Source organism: Stegostoma tigrinum, chromosome 22 (genome assembly GCF_030684315.1).
Source record: "Stegostoma tigrinum isolate sSteTig4 chromosome 22, sSteTig4.hap1, whole genome shotgun sequence".
Classification (NCBI taxonomy): Eukaryota; Metazoa; Chordata; class Chondrichthyes; order Orectolobiformes; family Stegostomatidae; genus Stegostoma; species Stegostoma tigrinum.
In genome coordinates this window covers 51,929,520-51,950,194 of record NC_081375.1, presented here as the reverse complement: position 1 = coordinate 51,950,194, position 20,675 = coordinate 51,929,520, and positions in this window count along the sequence as shown.

Genomic DNA, 20,675 nt, shown 5'->3' with positions numbered 1-20,675 from the left:
GAAGATGTAAATTCCATTCCTGCCTCTTTAATCAGATCTATATTTACAAGGCTAAATTCCCTATTCTGGAATTACTTCCCTAAACCTGTCCACCTCTCTACCTTTAAGATTCTCCTTGCACTTTCAGCAAACTTTAGACCATCTGATCTCAGAGCCATGTTTGCTTTATAATGCTCCTGTGAAGCTCCTAAGAATATTAGATCACAATAAAGGCTTAGTATAATTAATAGGTGCTGTTGATGTGGAGTGATGACAAGGTCATTCCATGCCAAATCTCTGGCCAACGTTTGATGGTTAAAAGTGAAGATACTGTCTCCCAGGAACAAGTATGGGCTGCAGCTGAGGTACGGTTCACACGCCAAGATCCAAGTTAGTTTATATAGTTTCGCAACTCTGGATGCACTCGGGTACGTTTTCACCTTCTGCCCATGGTGATAAATGGAGAGAGCGGGTGGGCATACGTGTGCGTGTGTGTGCATGTACATAACAGGAATGCAGGATGGCGAGGCAAAGCCATGCTAGCTCTCTGGCCTGATAAAATCAATAAATAGAAATCCCTCTTCAATACACTTTAACATGAGGGTAAATCAGCATTGGACAAAATCATGCGCTGTCGGGAAACTCAGAATATAGCAAAGCTTTTTTGATCCTGACTTTCTTTGGATTGTCTGTACAAAGTAAGTAGTGAACAAAATGAATAAAGATGTAAACCTAATTTCCACAACTCTTCTCAAGGAGTGACACTTATTTACCTTATTTACCATCTTAATAACGACAGAGAAGTGGGCAGATATATCCTTTAACCAAATACTCCTGGAGTTTAGTTCACTCCCAGATGGAAATACTCCCCTGGCCTGATCTGCTCAGGCTCAGAATTGGATTTTCCTGGGACCAGTAACTAAGTGGTCATCGGCTTAGTGATCTGGCACAGTGCCTTGAAAGCATGACCACCTCTGAAAATAAACCCAGGTCATTCAGGCCCTTAGAAAAGTGATGTGATTAGGGGGTAAGGACTGGGGCCATGACCCAAAAGGAGGGCTGCAGGGGAACTGACCACAATGATGAGGGTTCCGAGTGTATTTCAAATCTATAAAAATACGGTTACCATTATATCCCCAGCTGGAAAACATTGTACAACTAGACCCAACATCCAGACTGATAATACAGTGGTAGGCCCCTCAATTAGTCAATGGTTGGATTTAAATACACTCCTTAGGTGGTGACCACAGATGCCAAAAAATGTGGCCCACACCTATTGAGGGTGTAAACTTGGTAAGCTCACAGTTTGGATTCTATCAGATTGCTCATGTGCTTGATCATAACCGCTGCAGCTTTTGTGATTAGATCATGCTGTTTCCAGCATCAAGTGTCAGATAGCTTGTGATCCTAGAGGTTAGTTGCGTGAAACTATCAACAAACTCCAACATCACATGGTCAAAGCAATGGTGGGATGGTAACATTGTGGACTCGTGACACTTATCTTCCTAATGCTGTGGCCAAACCAAACTCATCAGAGACACCAGGGATCCTGCGCATTTGCTGCTGGAATTCTCATTGAGCACCTTGCTGGAAAAGTAATACATCAAAGTAAAAATGTGTGACTGACTAATTGAGATCTCTGAAATCACTAACCAATATTTTGATTGTCTTGGATTTGCTTGTGAAATGATATCACATGCTGTTTGGTCAATGCAACGAGATCGTTGACAGTGACTTTGACACGAGCCATTGTGGACTGTGCATCTGTTTTTTGCTGGAATTGTGAGAACCTCAAAGGCTGTACACTTGCTTTGAAACAACTGGATTCCTATCGAGGAGTAAAGCACAATGGATTACTCAATGATCTTAAAGTACAATCCGCCATTGGCTAACACTTGATTTGAAAACTTTACAAAGTGCCTGTGCTGTTTTTCTCTCTCCTTTTTGTTCACAGGAACTGCGCCACACTACTTCATCCTGAATGCCCTGAGCACATTGATTCACCCACCTAATGTGGGCCTGGGCTCATGGATAGAACCTGGTTAGGTCGGGCTTGCAGGCAACTCTATTCTAAAGTTAATTAATGAACTACGAGTTATACCCAGGGTACAAGAGAATTAAAAATGACACATTTCAAGTTAAAATTGTATTTTTTCCGGAGGCTTCTCTAATTGATTGAGTCGCATACACTATACAAGGCAGAAATTACTATGTTAGGCTAAGAGCTGTGTACTGGTATTTAAGCTCCATTTAAGGCATTTCACTCTTAGAGAACATTTCAACACGTATGGTTTATCAGAAAATACTTGAGGAACCTAACCATTCAGGTCAAACACACAGAATTTTCTTATTCCCGTACACCCTTTTAAATTCACAAGGTTCAGGTTACTGATTTTTGAAAGCACTTGTCTATCATCTTGGACATGGGGATCTGTGAATCAGATCCTGTTGTCAGATTCATGGCTTCTCACTTGCCCGGTATTTGGTTTCTGGGTGTTGGGTAGTGCCAGGGCACCCATCCCCGAGACATGGACAGGATGGCAATGGAGGTCAGCAGGGCAGAAAGCCCATCTGTGTTCACTAGGACATTGGTCACGCTCATACTTATTAAACCCAGTAACCTTCACTAACCTCACTCTCCCCAGCTTCCATGATCATCACCTAGCCCACCCACTCAGTATCTACATGCACAGAACCAACGAGTCACATAATGTAACAAAGTGTGAAGCTGGATGAGCACAGCAGGCCAAGCAGCATCTCAGGAGCACAAAAGCTGACGTTTCGGGCCTAGACCCTTCATCAGAGAGGCTCTGATGACTGATAGTACACAAACTACAGGCTTGTTTGATAACTCATCCCTCACACCCCGTCCCGGCAATAACCACCAAAAGAGAAACCCCTCCTAACATACCACCCTACCAACCTCTGGATTCAATGCATCATCCTCCGACACTTCCACCATCTGCAATCCAAACCCCCCACCAAAGACATTTTCCCCTCCCCACCCTTGTCTGCTTTCCGGAGGGACCACTCTCTCCGGGACTCCCTTATCCGCTCCACACTTTCCTCCAACCCCACCACACCCGGCACCTTCCCCTGCAACCGAAGGAAGTGCTACACTTGCCCCCACACCTCCTCCCTCACCCCCATCCCAGGCCCCAAGATGACATTCCACATCAAGCAAATGTTCACCTGCACATCCGCCAATGTGGTATACTGCATCCGCTGTACCCGTTGTGGCCTCCTCTACATCGGGGAAACCAAGCAGAGGCTTGGGGACAGCTTTGCAGAACACCTACGCTCGGTTCACAATAAACAACTGCACCTCCCAGTCGCGAACCATTTTAACTCTCCCTCCCATTCCTTAGATGACATGTCCATCCTGGGCCTCCTGCAGTGCCATAATGATGCCACCCAAAGGTTGCAGGAATAGCAAGTCATATTCCGCTTGGGAACCCTGCAGCCCAATGGTATCAATGTGGATTTTACAAGCTTCAAGATCTCCCCTTCCCCCACTGCATCCCAGAACCAGCCCAGCTCGTCCCTGCCTCCCTAACCTGTTCTTCCTCTCACCTATCCTCTCCTCCCACCTCAAGCCACACCTCCATTTCCTACCCACTAACCTCATCCCGCCCCGTTGACTTGTCCGTCCTCTCTGGACTGACCTATCCCCTCCCTACCTCCCCACCTACACTCCCCTCTGCTGGCTCCATCCCCGCCCCTTGAACCTGTCTGTCTCCTCTCCACCTATCTTCTCCTCTATCCATCTTCAGTACGCCTCCCCCTGTCTCCACCCCCGTTCTGTGATGAAGAGTCTGGGCCCGAAACATCAGCTTTCGTACTCCTAAGATGCTGCTTGGCCTGCTGTGTTCATCCAGCTCCACACTTTGTTATCTCGGGTTCTCCAGCATCTGCAGTTCCCATTATTTCTTAGTCAACTAATATCACTGGCTGGTTTCTCAAATTCACGTGAGTTAAAAAATTAATAGCCATTTAACATTCCCCTTGAATGACCTTTTAATCTTAACCCAAGTAGACACATGCATTGAACAATTACTTCAAAGAATGTGAGGTGTTGCATTTTGGTAAAAGAAACAAGCATAAGGATTATACCATTAATGATAAGCCCTGGGTAGTGCTGTAGAACCAAGGGACCTACAGATTTGGATACATAATTCTTTGAAGTTTGCATCATATGTAGACAGGGTGTTTCAGAAGGCGTTTAGCATGCTTGCCTTCTTTGCTGAGACCTTTTGCGTATAGGGCTTGGGATGACATGCTGAGGTTGTACAGGACTTTGGTGGTGAGGCCCCTTCTGAGGCACAGTTCTGATCGCCCTGTCATAGGAAGGATATTCTTCAGGTGGAGAGGGTTCAGAAAAGATTGAACCAGGATGTTGCTGACAATGGAGGGTTTGAATTGTATTAAACGGCTGGATAGACTGGGACTTCCCTCACTGGAGCGTAGGAGGTTGAAGGGTGACCTTGTCGAGGTTTATAAAATCATGTGGGGTGTGGATAAAGGTCTTTCCCCGTGGGTGGGGGAGATCATTACTCCTATCTATCTCCAGGCAAAAGTGCCCAGTGGACGTTCCACCTTCAGTGGTCCCCAGTAACACAGATGCCAGTCCTCAACAAATCCACATCACTCCATGTAGTGTCAAGAAATGGCTCGGGATTTGTAAAGGTCACAGGTCCTGACAACATTCCTGCAGTAATACTGAAAATTGGTGTTCTAGAACTGGCTACATCACTAGATAAGCTGTTCCAATATCTCCACAATACTGCTATCTACCCAACCATGTGGAAAACTGCCCAGATACGCCCTGTACACCAAATAAAGGACAAATACAGCTGTGCACTATCTTTCGACTCTTGATCAATAGTAAAGTGACGCAAAGAGCCATTGACAGTGCTATCAGATGGCACTTTCGCAGCAACAACCCACTCACTGACACTCAGTTTGGCTTCTGCCAGAACATTTATCTCCTGAACTTGTTACAATCTTGGTTCAAACATGGGCAAAAGAACTAAAGTCCAGAGGTGAAATGAGAAAGACTACCATTGACATTGAGGCATCATTCAACAGAATTTAAAGAGGAGTAAATAAATCCGAGAGGACCATTGTGAAGCTCTCTCATTAGGAACAGCGAGGCAACTGGTGCTGAGTTTAATCTGAGGGTCACCACACTGTGGGTGAGGTTAAAACACTAGCACCTTCATGGTAACCTCAGTTGGTGCAGGAATTAAACCCACTCAGTTGGCATCACTCTTCATTTTCAACGTACTGCCCAGTTAACTGTCCCCCAATTTGACAGGACAGAGCGTGAAGGAAAGGGAGAAAAACTGGACTCTATGTGTAACTAGGGGAAATCTCTCCTTTGGCTGGAAACATTACCAGCAGAAGCAAAGATGTTTGTGGATTTTGGAAATCAATCATCTCAAATCTGGGACATTTCTGCAGGAGTTGCTCAGGACAGTGCCCAACGCCCAACCGTCTTCACCTGCTTCATCGGCACAGTGGCTCAGTGGTTAGCACTGCAGCCTCACAGCACCAGGGACCCGGGTTCGATTCCAGCCTCGGGCAACTGTCTGTGTGGAGTTTGCACATTCTCCCCGTGACTGCGTGGGTTTACTCTGGGTGTTCTAGTTTCCTCCCACAGTCCAAAGATGTGCAGGCTAGGTGGATCGGCCATGCTAAATTGCCCATAGTGTTCAGGGGTGTGTGGGTTATAGGGGGATTGGGTTTGGGTGGGATGATCTAAGGGGCAGCATGGACTTGTTGGGCCAAAGGGCCTGTTTCCACACTGTAGGGAATCTAATCTAATCAATGCATTGGCTGGCTGGATTGGCAAGGTGGGCCCAAAGCGGGCTCACGGCAGCAGCAGATTCAGGTTTGGGCTGGTGAGTGGTCATTGGCATCAGAGATGCCTGATCCATCGAGGACTAAGCATGGTGAGAACGTCAGTGAAGGTGAGATGGTGAAATTGGCGACTTCTGTTCCAGCGGCGATGGCACGGCGAAGGGGATTCAACCTGGCCACCAGGCCCACGGCCAACGTAACAAGAAAGACTGTAATGTTGGGCACTTTCTTTATCTCTTCTGGTTTGGTTTCTTGTTCTGTGGTTTAAGATGGTGCTGGGGAGTAGCAACGCGAAACAACACTTTTCACCGTATCGTGTAACAACATACACACGACAATAAATAAATCAAATTGAATCAATGACCTTGCCTCTACCTTAGGGTCGGAAATACCTATGTTCACCAACAATCGTATAATGTTCAGCACCATTTGCAACTCCTCAGAAGCTGAAACAGTCCGTGTTGAAAGGCAGTAAGACCTGGACAATATCCAGGTACAGGCTAACAAGTGTAAGTCATATTTATACTACATACTGACCTTCTCCAACAAGAGAGCATCTAACTATCTGCCCTTGACATTTAATGGCCTTACCATCTATGAATCAACCGATACCAACCTTCTCGGGTCTTACAGTTGATCAGAAATTTAATTGGGCCTTTGTCATCCAAGTACTGTGTCTGTGAAGCGGGTTAAAGGTCGGCAATTCTACCGCAAGTAGCTCACCTTCCTTCTCCCTTAGTTGTTCCCAGCCATGAAAGATGTAAGTCACACTGTAATGGAAAGCTTCCAAAGAATGCTCGGTAATCCAAGATGGAGGATGGGAGAACTTGTGGCTGTTAAGAGCTGCCCCTTTTCTGAGGTTTATTTTTCTCTCAGTCTTGGAGCCGATTTCCTCGAATCCTTGGGCTTGTAATTAATGATTTATTGGCTGTTGCATTTCTTTGGAACATGGGGGAAGAAAGATCAATAGTAACTTAAAACAAGAAGGGGAGCAGGTACCACATGGGAGGTGAGATGAGAAAGGAGCAGTGGCCTTTCACAGTGGGCTGCTGTTTAGTTACAAGTATCTCTGGATGTGGGAGCTTGTTCTAAGAAAATAAACAGTGAAATTCACAGCTGACTGGGGAGTTGCTCACAGCAGGGCTGCAGTTAAGTGTTTTTCTTAAGTCTAACTATATTCTTTTTTGTAAATCTACAGTAGTGAGTCAAGTGATTTTTTTTTGTTTGCATGTTTTATTGAGATCTGTCTCTAGATTAAAATTTTTTTTAAAACATAAAACACAGGTATCATGTTACCAGAGAGTAATGTTTTGATCGAAGGGTCTTTTTCCATGTTGCATATCTCTATGACGTTATGGCTCTATTATTGCAATAGAGACAGTAGGAACTGCAGATGCTGGAGAATCCGAGATAACAAGGTGTGGAGTTGGGTGAACACAGCAGGCCAAGCAGCATCTTAGGAGCAGGAAAGCTGACGTTTCTGTTCTTCAGAGGTCTAGGCCCGAAACGTTGGCTTTCCTGCTCCTAAGATGCTGCTTGGCTTGCTGTGTTCATCCAGCTCCATTCATTGCAATAGTCTCCCCTTCCAGCTCTTATCAGCCAATGTATGTTTGTAAGCATTGCAAAGCATTCGTTCTGTGTCAATGAGTTTGTGAACTAGATCCTAATTCTGGTGTTAACAGTGTCGTGGCAATTCTTGCGAACTCGGATCTCACAAAGAGGGTAGTGGGGAAATGCACCTCTGTTGTTCAAAAAGGGGAAAGGTCAAATCACAATCTGTTTGCAGACAGATAGTGAGAATAGAAGGGGACATTAGCATTAAAGCTCATCACCTGAGAGAGTGACTGATGGTTTCACAACACAAACAGCTTACTTTGACTGAATCAACTTCCAGCGGGAGATGGCTGTCTCTGCCAATATCTTTTGCAGCTGTTGTTTCAGGGTAGATGAGTTATATTGAATCAGTTTCTGAAACAAAATCGCATACAGGTAATGAAGAATTTACAATATCAGTGCATGACCCACAATCAGACATTTTGATCTGATTCTGATGACTCAGCGTAGGTCAGACTTCAAAGATTTGAAGAGGCAGCAACAATTTTTGTGGGTTTTAAATTCCTTCAAGGGAATAATGTCTAACAGCTTCATACATGGTTTCATCTTCTAATGCTCATATTCATTTGTCATAATTACTTTGTTTAACTTTCTTGATTCAACATAAGTTTGCCCAGGTGGCTTCCTTATATTCTGGATCCTTTACCGAGATGTTTCTTTTCGTTTCTTTTTACATCATCACAATCCTGAGAAAAGTCCTTTGACAGTGAAGCACAAATTTCCTGTGCTGTACCTATCAACCTACTCTTCCATGAACAATGAGATAACAAGGTGTAGAGCTGGATGAAGACAGCAGGCCAAGCAGCATCAGAGGAGCAGGAAAGCTGACGTTTCGGGCCTAGGCCCTTCTTCCTACTATCTCTGAAATCTCAGATTCTCCAGTATCTGCAGTTCCTACTATCTCTGTTCCACGAACAATGTCGTGTCCTCTCTTGCCCAATTCATTTGACTTGCTATTTTCTCAAATGAAGAGTACCTCCACATCCTTTCACTCAAATTTTGGGAGGTCCAGTGCAAACTTATACATTTCTTTACTAGACTTCAAATAATGACTGAGATTCGCCCCACAGAGTTCGGCATGAGCACCTCACTTCCCCATTTAAAGCCTTTACATAGAACATAGAACATTACAGCACAGTACAGGCCCTTCGGCCCTCGATGTTGTGCCCACCTGTCATACCGATCTCAAGCCCATCTAACCTACAGTATTCCATGTACGTCCATATGCTTGTCCAATGACGACTTAAAAGTACCTAAAGTTGGCGAATCTGCTACCGTTGCAGGCAAAGCGTTCCATTCCTTTACTACTCTCTGAGTAAAGAAACCACCTCTGATATCTGTCCTATATCTTTCACCCCTCAATTTAAAGCTATGCCCCCTCGTGCTTGCTGTCACCATCCTAGGAAAAAGGCTCTCCCTATCCACCCTATCTAACCCTCTGATTATGTTATATGTCTCAACTAAGTCACCTCTCAACCTTCTTCTCTCTAAAGAAAACAGCCTCAAGTCCCTCAGCCTTTCCTCGTAAGACCTTCCCTCCATACCAGGCAACATCCTAGTAAATCTCCTCTGCACCTTTTCCAAAGCTTCCACATCCTTCTTATAATGCGGTGACCAGAACTGTACACAATACTCCAAGTGCGGCCGCACCAGAGTTTTGTACAGCTGCAGCATAACCTCTTGGTTCCAGAACTCAATCCCTCTATTAATAAAAGCTAAAATACTGTATGCCTTCTTAACAGCCCTGTCAACCTGGGTGGCAACTTTCAAGGATCTGTGTACATGGACACCGAGATCTCTCTGCTCATCTACACTACCAAGAATCTTACCATTAGCCCAGTACTTGGCCTTCCGGTTACTCCTACCAAAGTGCATCACCTCACACTTGTCTGCATTAAACTCCATTTGCCACCTCTGCAGCTTATCTATGTCTCTCTGCAACTTATAGCATCCTTCGTCACTATCCACAACTCCACCGACCTTAGTGTCGTCTGCAAATTTACTAACCCATCCTTCTACGCCCTCATCGAGGTCATTTATAAAAATGACAAACGGCAGCGGACCCAACACCGACCCTTGCGGTACACCACTAGTAACTGATCTCCAGTTGTTTATATCCTCCTGCTTACTCACTGTCTCTCGCATTTTATCAGTGGACAAGAAGGCCTGGGTTCATAGTCCCACCTGCCCCGTAGACCTGTCATAACAGACAATCGGATAGCCACACTGTACAGAAGATGCCTTTCAGCCTGTCAAGTCTGCACCAACAATAAAAGACTATAAATCTACACTATTGCTATTTTCCCAAACGAGGTCCATAGGCTTGAATGTTATGACACTTCAAGTCTTCACCCACACACTTTTTAAAAGTTGTGAGGTTTCCGTCATCAACTACTCTCCCAGGGCAGAACGTTCCAGACCCCTCCTCCACCCTCTGGGGAAAACAGTTCCCACACATCCCCTCTAAGCATTTCACTTTAAAATTATGCCCCTTGTTATTGGTCCTTCAGCTAAAGGGACCAGATAGTTCCCTATTTAGCTTGTCAATGCCCCTTAATAATCTCATTATACACCTCTGTCAGCTCCTCTCTCAGCCTTCTCTGCTCAAAAGAAAACAATATAATCTTATCCAGACTCTCTCCATAACAGAAATGCTCTAATCGCAGGGTGCATCCTGATAAAACCCTCTGTACTCTCTCCAGTGCAATCACATCCTTCCTATAGTGTGGAGATCAGAACTGCACACAGTACTCCAGCTTTAGCCTAACCAAAGTTCTGTACTGCTCCAACATTGTCCCTTCTCTTATAATCAATGTCATGGCAGTGTGCTGTATGCCTTCTTAACAACCCATTTAACCTGTTGTGTTGCCTTCAGCAATCTGTACACCCCAAGATCCCTCTGCTCCTCTGAGTTTCCTGGTATCCTGCCATTCATTGAGTACTCCCTCACCTTGTTACATTTTCAAAAGTGCATCACCGCACTTTTCAGGGTTACACTCCATCTGCCACTGATCTGCCCATCTGACCAATCTATTTTTATCCTCCTGTTACCTAATACCTTCCCTCTCACCGTCAACCACCTGGCCAATCTTTGCGTCATCCACAAACTTACTTATCATCTCCTAACCCCACATTCTCAGTCACATCATTTATGAATATCACAAACAATAAGGGACCCAGCAGTGACCCCTGTGGTACGCCACTGCACTCCAGGCTCCAGTCACACAAACAGCCTTCTACCACCACCCTCTCTTTCCTATCACCAAGCCAGTTTTGGAGATACCTCGCCGAATTAACCTGCATTCACTTTCATTACCAATCTCCTACTTAGGACCTTGATAGAGGCTTTACTTAAATTATGTCCAAAAAATTGAATTTTCAAAGATAAGTCTAAGCAATGGAGTTGCAGACCAATCTCACTGCAAATTATTTCTTTCCCAACTCAAATTTCACCTTATCTGTCATTGAGACACTACGCCTGGCATAGTGGCCACCTCATGGATTGTGTGACCACAGCACAGTCCCTGCAAATATTCTCCCCATCTGTCCGACAGAACCAGCCCAAGGGCTCCCTGTGAGCTGCACAGCCTCTCTGGGCTTGGAGGTGCTTGAGTGGGTCAACCAGGGTCTCTCGAAGCTGGGTCCTGGTAGTGAGGTTGCAAGTGGTACCCACAGTATGTGAGCAGGCAGTGCAAGCAACTCTTCCTGCCTTTCATCTTGGTCTTGGTGCAGACATCGCAAGCGGCATCCCCTGGCCCGGCCAGGTGAGAGCCAGCTGAGATCTCGCTACTGGCTCGGAGGTCTTCCAGTACTTCACACAAAGTGAGGATCTTTTGCAGTGTGGGTTAGGCGCTGAGGGCAGCTAACCACCCCCCCCCCCCCCCCCCCCCCCACTCTGTGCCAGAGCATAGCTCCCAGTAGCTGGCAATACAAGGCAGGCATAAACTGTGCTCGCATGGGATGGTGGCTGGCTGACTGAACAGATCCAGGCAGATGGCACAAACAGACTTCTCATGGCTGGAGAAGCCATGACAATGGGAAGCAAAAGGCAAGATTCTGTGAAATAAAAGAAGAGTGGATGTCAAAGTTTTGCCACAGTCAGTAATAGACAGGCTGGACAAATACTGAAATCTTCAGCACTGCTCCCTGAGTACATACATCCAATTTGAAACTCAAACCATTTTCTGATTTCTGCAGGAAATTCAACCTTTGTTTACAATAACACTGAGGTTCTGTTATTTTTATCACCAAAATCAACTTTGTTTTCTCATCTGCTCAGATGGAATTCCCTCAGCAACGTCGGTTAATATATGAGTCACCAGCAACTTGGCCAATCCCACTGAAGAGTCAGTGAATTTTCAATGCTATCCAGATCCTTGGCAACTTCTGTGAGATGGCATAAGATTATTAAAGGATTGGACACTCTGGAGACAGGAAGCATGTTTCGGCTGATGGGGGAGTCCAGAACCAGAGGACACAGTTTAAAAATAAGGGGTAGGCCATTTAGAACAGAGCTGAGGAGAAACTTTTTCACCCAGAGAGTGGAGGATATATGGAATGCCCTGCCCCAGAAGGCAGTGGAGGCCAAGTCTCTGGATACTTTCAAGAAAAAGATGGATAGAGCTCTTAAAGATAGTGGAATCAAGGGTTATGGGGATAAGGCAGGAACAGGATACTGATTGTGGATGATCAGTCATGATCATAATGAATGGTGGTGCTGGCTTGAAGGGCCGAATGGTCTACTCCTGCACCTATTGTCTATTGGCATGGAGATTCTGAAATGTGAAAATCATGTCTTTCATTACTGGCAGAAAGTTTGGAAAGTGTCATGGGAACGGACACTGGGTGAGCTCATGTTTTTGCTGTTGTTGTGTAGCTAAAGCGTATTTACAGCATCTGCTGAGGTAAAGAACACCACTCGTTTCATAGATACAATCTTTCCCCGAGGACAGTGACTCAGAGCAAAAAAAATACTGTGAATTCCAGAGATCTGAATTCAACACAGATTTAAATTGACAGGCCCGTGACTGTTTGTTTTCAGTAGCTTGTCCCATTGTGGATTAAACCAGAATGTTACTGGAGAGCAGTCTGAGTTCATACAGGACTCAAAACATTAATCAACTTTCACCCTCCAAAGATACTGCCAAGCATCCTCCAGCTCTTTCAGATTTTAATCCACAGTATACCAAATTGACAAATCTGTTAGAATTCTTTGAGGAGGTAGCAAGCAAGATACATGAAGAAGAGCCCATGGGTGTGATCTATTTGGATTTCCAGAAGGCCTTTGACAAGGTGCTACACAGGAGGCTGCTAAGCAAGGTAAGAGCCCATGGTGTTAGGGGCAAGGTACTGGCATGGAGAGAGAATTGGTTGACTGGCAGAAGGCAGAGAGTGGCGATAAAGGGGTCTTTTTCAGGTTGGCAGCCGGTGATTAGTGGAGTTCCACAGGGGTCAGCGTTGGGACCACAATTACTCACATTATACATTAACGATCTGGGTGAAGGAACTGAGGCTATTGTTGCTGAGTTTTCCGATTATGCAAAAATAGGTAGGGGGCGGATAGTATTGAGCAAGTTGCAGAAGGACTTGGACAGATGAGGAGAGTGAACAAAGAATTGTCAGATGGAAGATAAAGTGGGAAATTGTGATGTTATGAACTTTGGTGTGAAGAACAGACTATTTTATAATTGATAAAGGTTTCGGAAATCTGAAGCGCAAAGAGTCCTGGTTCAGAATTCTCTTAAGACAAACATATGGGTTCAGTTGGCATTTAGGAAGGTAAATGCAAAGTTAACATTTATTCCAGAAGGCTAGAATTCAAGAGCAGAGATGTACTGCTGAGGCTGTATAAGGCTCTGGTCAGACCGCATTTAGAATGTTGTGAGTGGTTTTGGGCCCCATATCGAAGGAAAGATGAGCTGCCAATGGAAGAAATCCAGAAAAGGTTTATGAGAATGATCTTGGGAATGAAAGGCTTATCATATAAGAAGCATTTGAGGACCTTGGGTCTGTACTCAATGGAGTTTAGCAGGATGAGGGGGGTTCTCAATAAAACTTATAGAATACTGAAAGGCCTGGTTACAGTGGACATGGAGATGCTGTTTCCACTATTAGGAAAGACTAGGACCTGAGGACACAGCCTCAAGGGGAAGGGATGACTCTTTAATAACTGAAGTGAGGAGGAATTTCCTAACCAGCTGGGGGTGAACCCATTGTTGCCTAAGGCTATGGAGGCCAAATCATTGAGTGTATTTAAGGCAGAGATTGATATGTTCTTGATTAGTAAGGGGATCAAGGGTTACAGAGAAAAGGCTGGAGAATGGGGTTGGGAAACAGATCATCCATAATCGAACAGTGTGTGAACAGGATATCTAGCCCAACAAGTCCATCTTCCAAAGAGCACCGTAACCCTGTATTTCCCATGGCTAACCCACTTATCCTGCACATCTGTGGAAACCACAGAGTAATTTAGCGCACCCAATCCACCAAACTTGCATATCTTTGGGCCGTGGGAAGAAACCGGAGCACCCAGAGCATGCAGACAGAGGAAGAATGTGCAAACTCCACACAGTTAGTCACCTGAGGGCAGAATCTCTTCAAAAGTCCCTGGCACCATGAGTTAGCAGTGCTGACTACTGCGCCATGGGAAGCAGTGAAACACTATTCAGTTAAAATGAAGCAGGAACAGTAAAGAAAGACTTCCATTAATGTTAGCACCATTTAAGGTCTCAGGGTGGCCCTTCTCATCCAATGAAGCGCTTTTTGAAATGTTGCCACTGTTGTAATGTTGAAAATGCAGCCGCTAATCTGTGCACAGCAAGATACCAGAAACAGCTATTTTGATTATCAGATAAATATAGGATAGAAGTCTAGGGAGAACCCAACTTGCCTCTTACATGCACATGAAGTGGTAGGCATGGCCCTGCTTTAACACCTCATCTAAAAGGTAACACCTTCAACAATGCAGCACCCCATTTCTGCTCAGTAAACGTGGAGCTGGAAAAGCACAACAGGTCAGACAGCATTCAAGGAGCAGGAAAGTTAACGTTTTGGGCCGAAACCCTTTGTCAGGATCTTTGCCAGCTGCTTTATTTGTTCTCAACTCACTGACCGGGGGGATCATACCTGTAACATTCTAACCAACATTCTGAATGCTGCAGATAGAGCCACCGTCCCATTTCAGCATGGGTTTTGCTCGCAGTATGGATGAGGTCTGGAGCTGTCATGATCTTCAGGTAATGAGTAATATAACAGAGGGGCAAATGGACAAATGCTATGGTGGAAACAATGTAAAGTTGTAGGTTTGACCTTGGGTTAGTAATCTACAGCCAGGCCAACATCCTGAGAACAAGGGTTCAAATCCCACCATGGCAAATGTGGAATTTGAAGGGTTAAGGGGAAAATGCAGGGTTAGAGAACAAGTTGAATTACTCCTTCAGAGGGTCAGTATAGGTAAGTCGGGCCAAATGTCTCATATTACATTTGCTATGCTCCAGGATCTTGGTGTAGTGAACAGCTTTTTTGTGCAGAGAAGGAGTTCCAGCAATGTTTGATATTGTCCATCCAAATACTCCAGGACCAGTGCAGGCAAGATGGGCCGAAGGTGTTGGTGCTGTAGATGCCTATGATTCTATGACTCTGGCAGATGCCGAAACAAACTCCTTCACTGATATTCTTCATGGCTTGTCCTTGAAGAAACTCAAGCCATTGGATCAACATTAAGGAAGAAAGCTTCCTGTCACTAACATTGGGATGAGGGAATGGCTAATCAGTTTGATGGCTAAGGAACTTTTGTGACAAATGGAAGACCAGAGGTTCAACAATTAGGATTTAATAATTGACTTGGGGGAATGAGGCAGGAATAGCCAAGGAATCTAGAGCTAGGAATCTCTGTTCAAAAATAAGGGGTCAAAATGCAAGCTAGATAAGGTGATTTTTTTTCTCATGAGGGGATAACAGTCTTTTGAACTTCCTGCCTCAACAGGTGGTTGAAGCAGAGTTTAAATCTCTTTTTAAGGCAGAAGGAGATAGATTTTGAGTAAGTGAGGGGCTGAAAGGTTACTGGGGGCAGGCTGTGATCAGATCAGCCACGATCAATTTGAATTTTAAATCTCTGATAGATACATTTTGGTTCATGAAAGGTGTGAAGGGATATGGGCCAGAGGCAGTTATATGGAATTAGGCCACAGATCCACTATGATCTCATTGAATGGTGGGACAGGTTTAAGGGGCTGAATGGCCTGCTTTAGATTTGCCTCCTACTTTCCTCTGTAAAGGCGCACCATGCTCGAGAGGCCATGCTGCTGACCCCAGCTCCAGAACATTATGTTTGTACATTTGTATGAAATAAAGGAGAATGGGGTTGGAAGGGGATAATGTGAACACTGGAGTCGGTCAAAGATGTCCCCTCTTGTTTGATAAACATCTTGTGTAGAGCATCCACAAGAGATGGCAAGGTTGAGGCAATGGTGTGAATATGGGATGGGAGTCAAAAAGATGCAAGAAATACAAAAAAAATGTAGAAAACAGGATGAGGTGTAGACCATTCAGCCCTCAATCCTGTCCCATCATTCAATATGATCTTAGCTGGTCATCCATCTCAGTCCCCTGTACCTTCTTTCTCCCATAGCCTTTGATCCCTTTCAGCCCCAAGAATTGAATCTAACTTCCTCTTGAAAACATTCAATGTCTTGGCCTCAAACACTTTCTAAGGTAGAGAATTTCACAGGCTGATCACTCTCTGGTTAAAGACATTTCTCCTCATCTCAGTCCGAAATGGCCTATCTACAATCCTAAACTTTGCCCTCCTGGTTCTGGATTCCCCAATCATCGGAACATCTTTCGTACTTTTATCCTGTTGAATCCTGTTACAAGTTCATAGGTTTCAAAGAACAAAGTACAGTGCAGGACAGTAACAAGCCCTTCGGCCCAACAAGTCTTCTCCAAACTAAAAGCCTTTCACCTCTATTCCCTGTATTCTACTCATGTATCTGTCAAGATGTTTCTTAAACATTGCTGTTGTATCTGCCCCCACTGTCACCTCTGGCTGCACATTCTGGGGCACTTACCACCTTCTGTGTAATAAACTTGCCTTTTACACTTTTAAAATTACACCTTAAACCTACGTCCTGTGGTATTTGACACTTCCACCCTGGGGAAAAGACTCTAACAGTCCACTCTATCTATGACTCTCATCATTTTGTAAACGCCCCTCGTCCTTCAGCATTCAAGTGAAACAAACCAAGTTTGTCCACTCTCTCCTCATAGCTAATACCTGCCAAACCAGGTAATATCTTGATAAACCATTTCTGAACCCGTTCTAAAACCTACACATCCTTCTGGCAGTGTGGTGACCAGAGCTGTATACAATATTCCAAATGTGGCCTAACTAAAGTTCTATACAGCTGCAACATGACTGACCAATTTTTATGCTCTATGCCCCAACTGATGAAGGCATGCTATATGCCTTCTTGACCAGTTCACCCACTTGTGTCATCACTTTTAGGCCTTGTGAATCCCTCTCTATGTTCTGTTATTTATTGATCACTTCCCTCCTGTGTTAGATCTTCTGAAATGCATCATCTCACATTTGTCTGGACTAAATTCCATCTGCTATTTCTCTGCCTCAACCTCCGGCCTATCCATATCCTGCTGTATACCCTGGCAATCCTCCCCATTATCTGCAGCTCACCCAGACTTTGTGTCATCTGCAAACTTGTTAAGCAGACCACCTACATTCTCTTCCAAACTATTTATGCATATTACAAACAACAGGGATCCCAATACTTAGTCCTGCAGATCACCACAGTCACAGATCTCCAATTACCTAAACTCTCTCCAAATGCTACTCTGTCCCCTCTGACTCAGCCAGTTCTGTATCCATCTTAGCGGTTCATTGCAGATCCCTTGTGACTTCATCTTTTGTATCAGCTTGCCATGGGGCGACCTTGTCAAAGTCTTGCTGAAGTCCATACAGACAATATCTATTGCCCTGCCCTCATAATCATCTTTGTGACTTCCACAAAAAACTCAATCCAGTTTGTGAGACATGATAATCCCCATAAAACACCATGCTGCCCACTGCTAATAAGTCCCATATTTTTCCAAATGTGAGTAAATCCTATTCCTGAGAACCTTCCGGAATAATTTCCCTGCCACTGGTGTAAGGCTCACTGGTCTATAATTTTCCGGATTATCCCTGTTGCCCTTCTAAAACAAAGGAACAACGTTGGCTCTTCTCCAGACCTCTCCTGTGACTAAAGAAGATACAAAGATTTCATACAAGACGCCAGCAATTTCCCCACCTCCTTCCCTCGGCATTCTGGGATAGATCTCCCATTAATAGCTTTTTAAAACACCCAACATCTCTATTTTTTATATTGACATGCCCTAGAATATCAACACACCTTTCCTGAGACTCATCAACTTCCAGTCCTTTCCTTTGTAAATACCAATGCAAAAAATTCATTGATGACCTCATCTACTTCCTCCGGCTCCACGCTTAAATTCCCTCCTTCACCCCTGAGTAGACCTACCCTTTCTCTAGCTACCCTCATACTCATCATTTGTACATAAAGCACTTCGTAATTTTCCTAAAACCTGTTGCCAAAGACAGTTCATAGCCCTTTTAGCCCTCCCAGTCCCTTGTTTTTCATTCTCTCCTGCTTCCTTTGTATTCTTCATGAGTTCAGTCTGTCTTCAGTTTCCTCAACCTGACATAAGCCTCCCTTTTTATTGATTAAGCTCTCAATTTCTTTTGTTATCCAAGGTTCCTGAATCTTGCTATTCTTATCCTTCATTTTCACAGGAACGCACAGGTTCCTAATCTGCACTCTAATCAACTGGCCTTTAAATGATTTTCCCACATGCCAGAACTGGATTTACCCTCAAACAGCTGCCCCAAATCTACATTCCCTAGTTCCTGCTTAAAATTATGGTAGTTAGTCTTCTTCCAGTTCAGTACTTTCACCTGAGATTACACTTGTCCTTATCCACAAGTAACTTAAAACTTGCAGTATTATGGCCACTGTTCTTGAAATGCTCTCCCATTGAAACTTTGACCACCTGGCTGGCCTTATTCCACAACATCAGGTCTTGTGCAGCCTTTTCCCTAGTTGAACTGTTTACATATTGTTGCAAAATATCCTCCTGTGTGCATCTAACAAATTCTCCCACCATCCAATAATTCCCAGTCAATACGGGGGAAGTTAAAATCACCTCCCACCACAACTAGGCTGTTTTCACATTTTTCCATAATCAGTCCATATTACCTGTTCCTCTATCACCCTCTGGCTGTTGGGAGGCCCGCAGTACAATCCCATCACTGTGACTGCACCCTTCCTAATCCTGAGCTTTGCCTATATGGCCTCTCCGGATGAGTCCTCTAAGATGGCCTCAATTCAGGACAGCTCTGATATTCTCCCTAATCAGCAACTCCCCTACCTCTTTTAAATCACACTCTATCCCACCTGAAACATCTAAGTTCCACAACATTAAGCTGCCAGTCTCGTCCCTCTCTCAACCATGTCTCTGTAATAGCTACAGCATTACAGTTAGAATCTCGACAGTGTGGAATCAGGCCCTTCGGCCCAAAACATCCACACCAACGCTCGAAACAGCACCCCATCCAGACCCATCCCATCCCTGTAACCCTGAATTTCCCATGGCTAACACACCTAATCTATACATCTCTGAATACTTTAACATGGCCATTCAACCCAACCCAAACACCTTTAGGCTGTAGGAGGAAACTCATGCAGATATGCAAACTCCACACAGACAATCACCCGAGGATGGAATTGACCCTTGGGCCCTGGTGCTGTGAGGCAGCAGTGGTAACCACTGAGCCACCGTACCATGTATTAATTCAAGCTCTAATTCCATCTCTCTTACCTGCCATATTCCTCGCATTAAAATATTTACATCTCTGGCCGTCAGTCCCACCGTGTTCAGTAACCTCTCTCTGTCTGATCTTTCTCTTAGTCTCACTGGCCTTGGTGTCTGACTCCTGCTCGGTCATTTTACCTGCTGACCTACTGCTCTGGTGCCTGCCACCTTGTCACACTAGTTTAAATCCCCCTGAGTGGCACCAGCAAGCCTATGAGATGCCTTCATTCTTCTAAACTTCAGGCAATATCGTCCTGTGATCGGGCTAACCCTAAACCTATGATCCTAAACCATCCTATCTCTCTGCACATTGTCCGTGCTGACAGGAACCAGCATGAGAAACCCTCATTGCAATCCCTCAGAACAGGATAAGAGGCAACTGGAACAAAAGGAAAAAAGGCAGTTCTGATGAAGAAGCTTCTTCTCTGAGTGTTTTAGTTAGTTAGTCCAATTGTTACTCTGCATGTCGAATAGTCCAAGTTATAAAAAATGACACTGAGTTCTAAATATTCCTTGCGAATACTGCTGGTGGAACATAGGAGAGCCACAACATGGCGCAGAAGATTTCCTAATAATGTAACAGTCATCCAGGTACAAAAAAACAGCAAGATCACATAAACAACAAGATAAGGATCAGCTAATCTGTCTTTTGAATGATGGTATTAGGCAAGATATTAGAGGACCCCCTATTCCCTATCAGAGACCACCATAGGATTCCCCACATCCATTTGGAAGGGCCAGTCGGGCTTCAGTATAACATCTTAGCTGAAAGATGGCATTCCCAACAAATCTAGCCCTCCCCTCAGTAATGCACTGAAGTATGATTCCTGGGTTTTGCACTTCCAGGAGGACTGAACTTACAGCCTTTTGACTCAGTGCTACTGACTGAGCCAGTGCCAGTACAGCCCTTGTGTGCATTTCTGAAGAAGTATCCCGGCCCGAAACGTGAGCCTTCCTGCTCCTCTGATGCTGCTTGGCCTGCTGTGTTCATCCAGCTCTACACCGTGTTATCTCAGATTCTCCAGCAAAGGCAGCTCTTACTATCTCTATTCCACTCTATTCAAGTTTGTTTCTATTCTTCTCAATCAAATTGAACCTTGAGTGTCTCCAGCACTATTTTGCCCTGGAATCATTACCTCTGAAGCTCTAGTACTCAATATAGTCTGAGAGAGAAGTTTATTCTGTATCTAACTCAATGCTGCATCTGTTCTCAGAGTGCTTGATAGGAAAGATGTGGAGGGAGCTTTACTCTGTATCTAACTCCATGCTGCTTCTGTCCTGGGAATGTTTAATGGAGATAGTGTAGAGAGAGCTGAACTCTGTATCTAGTCTTG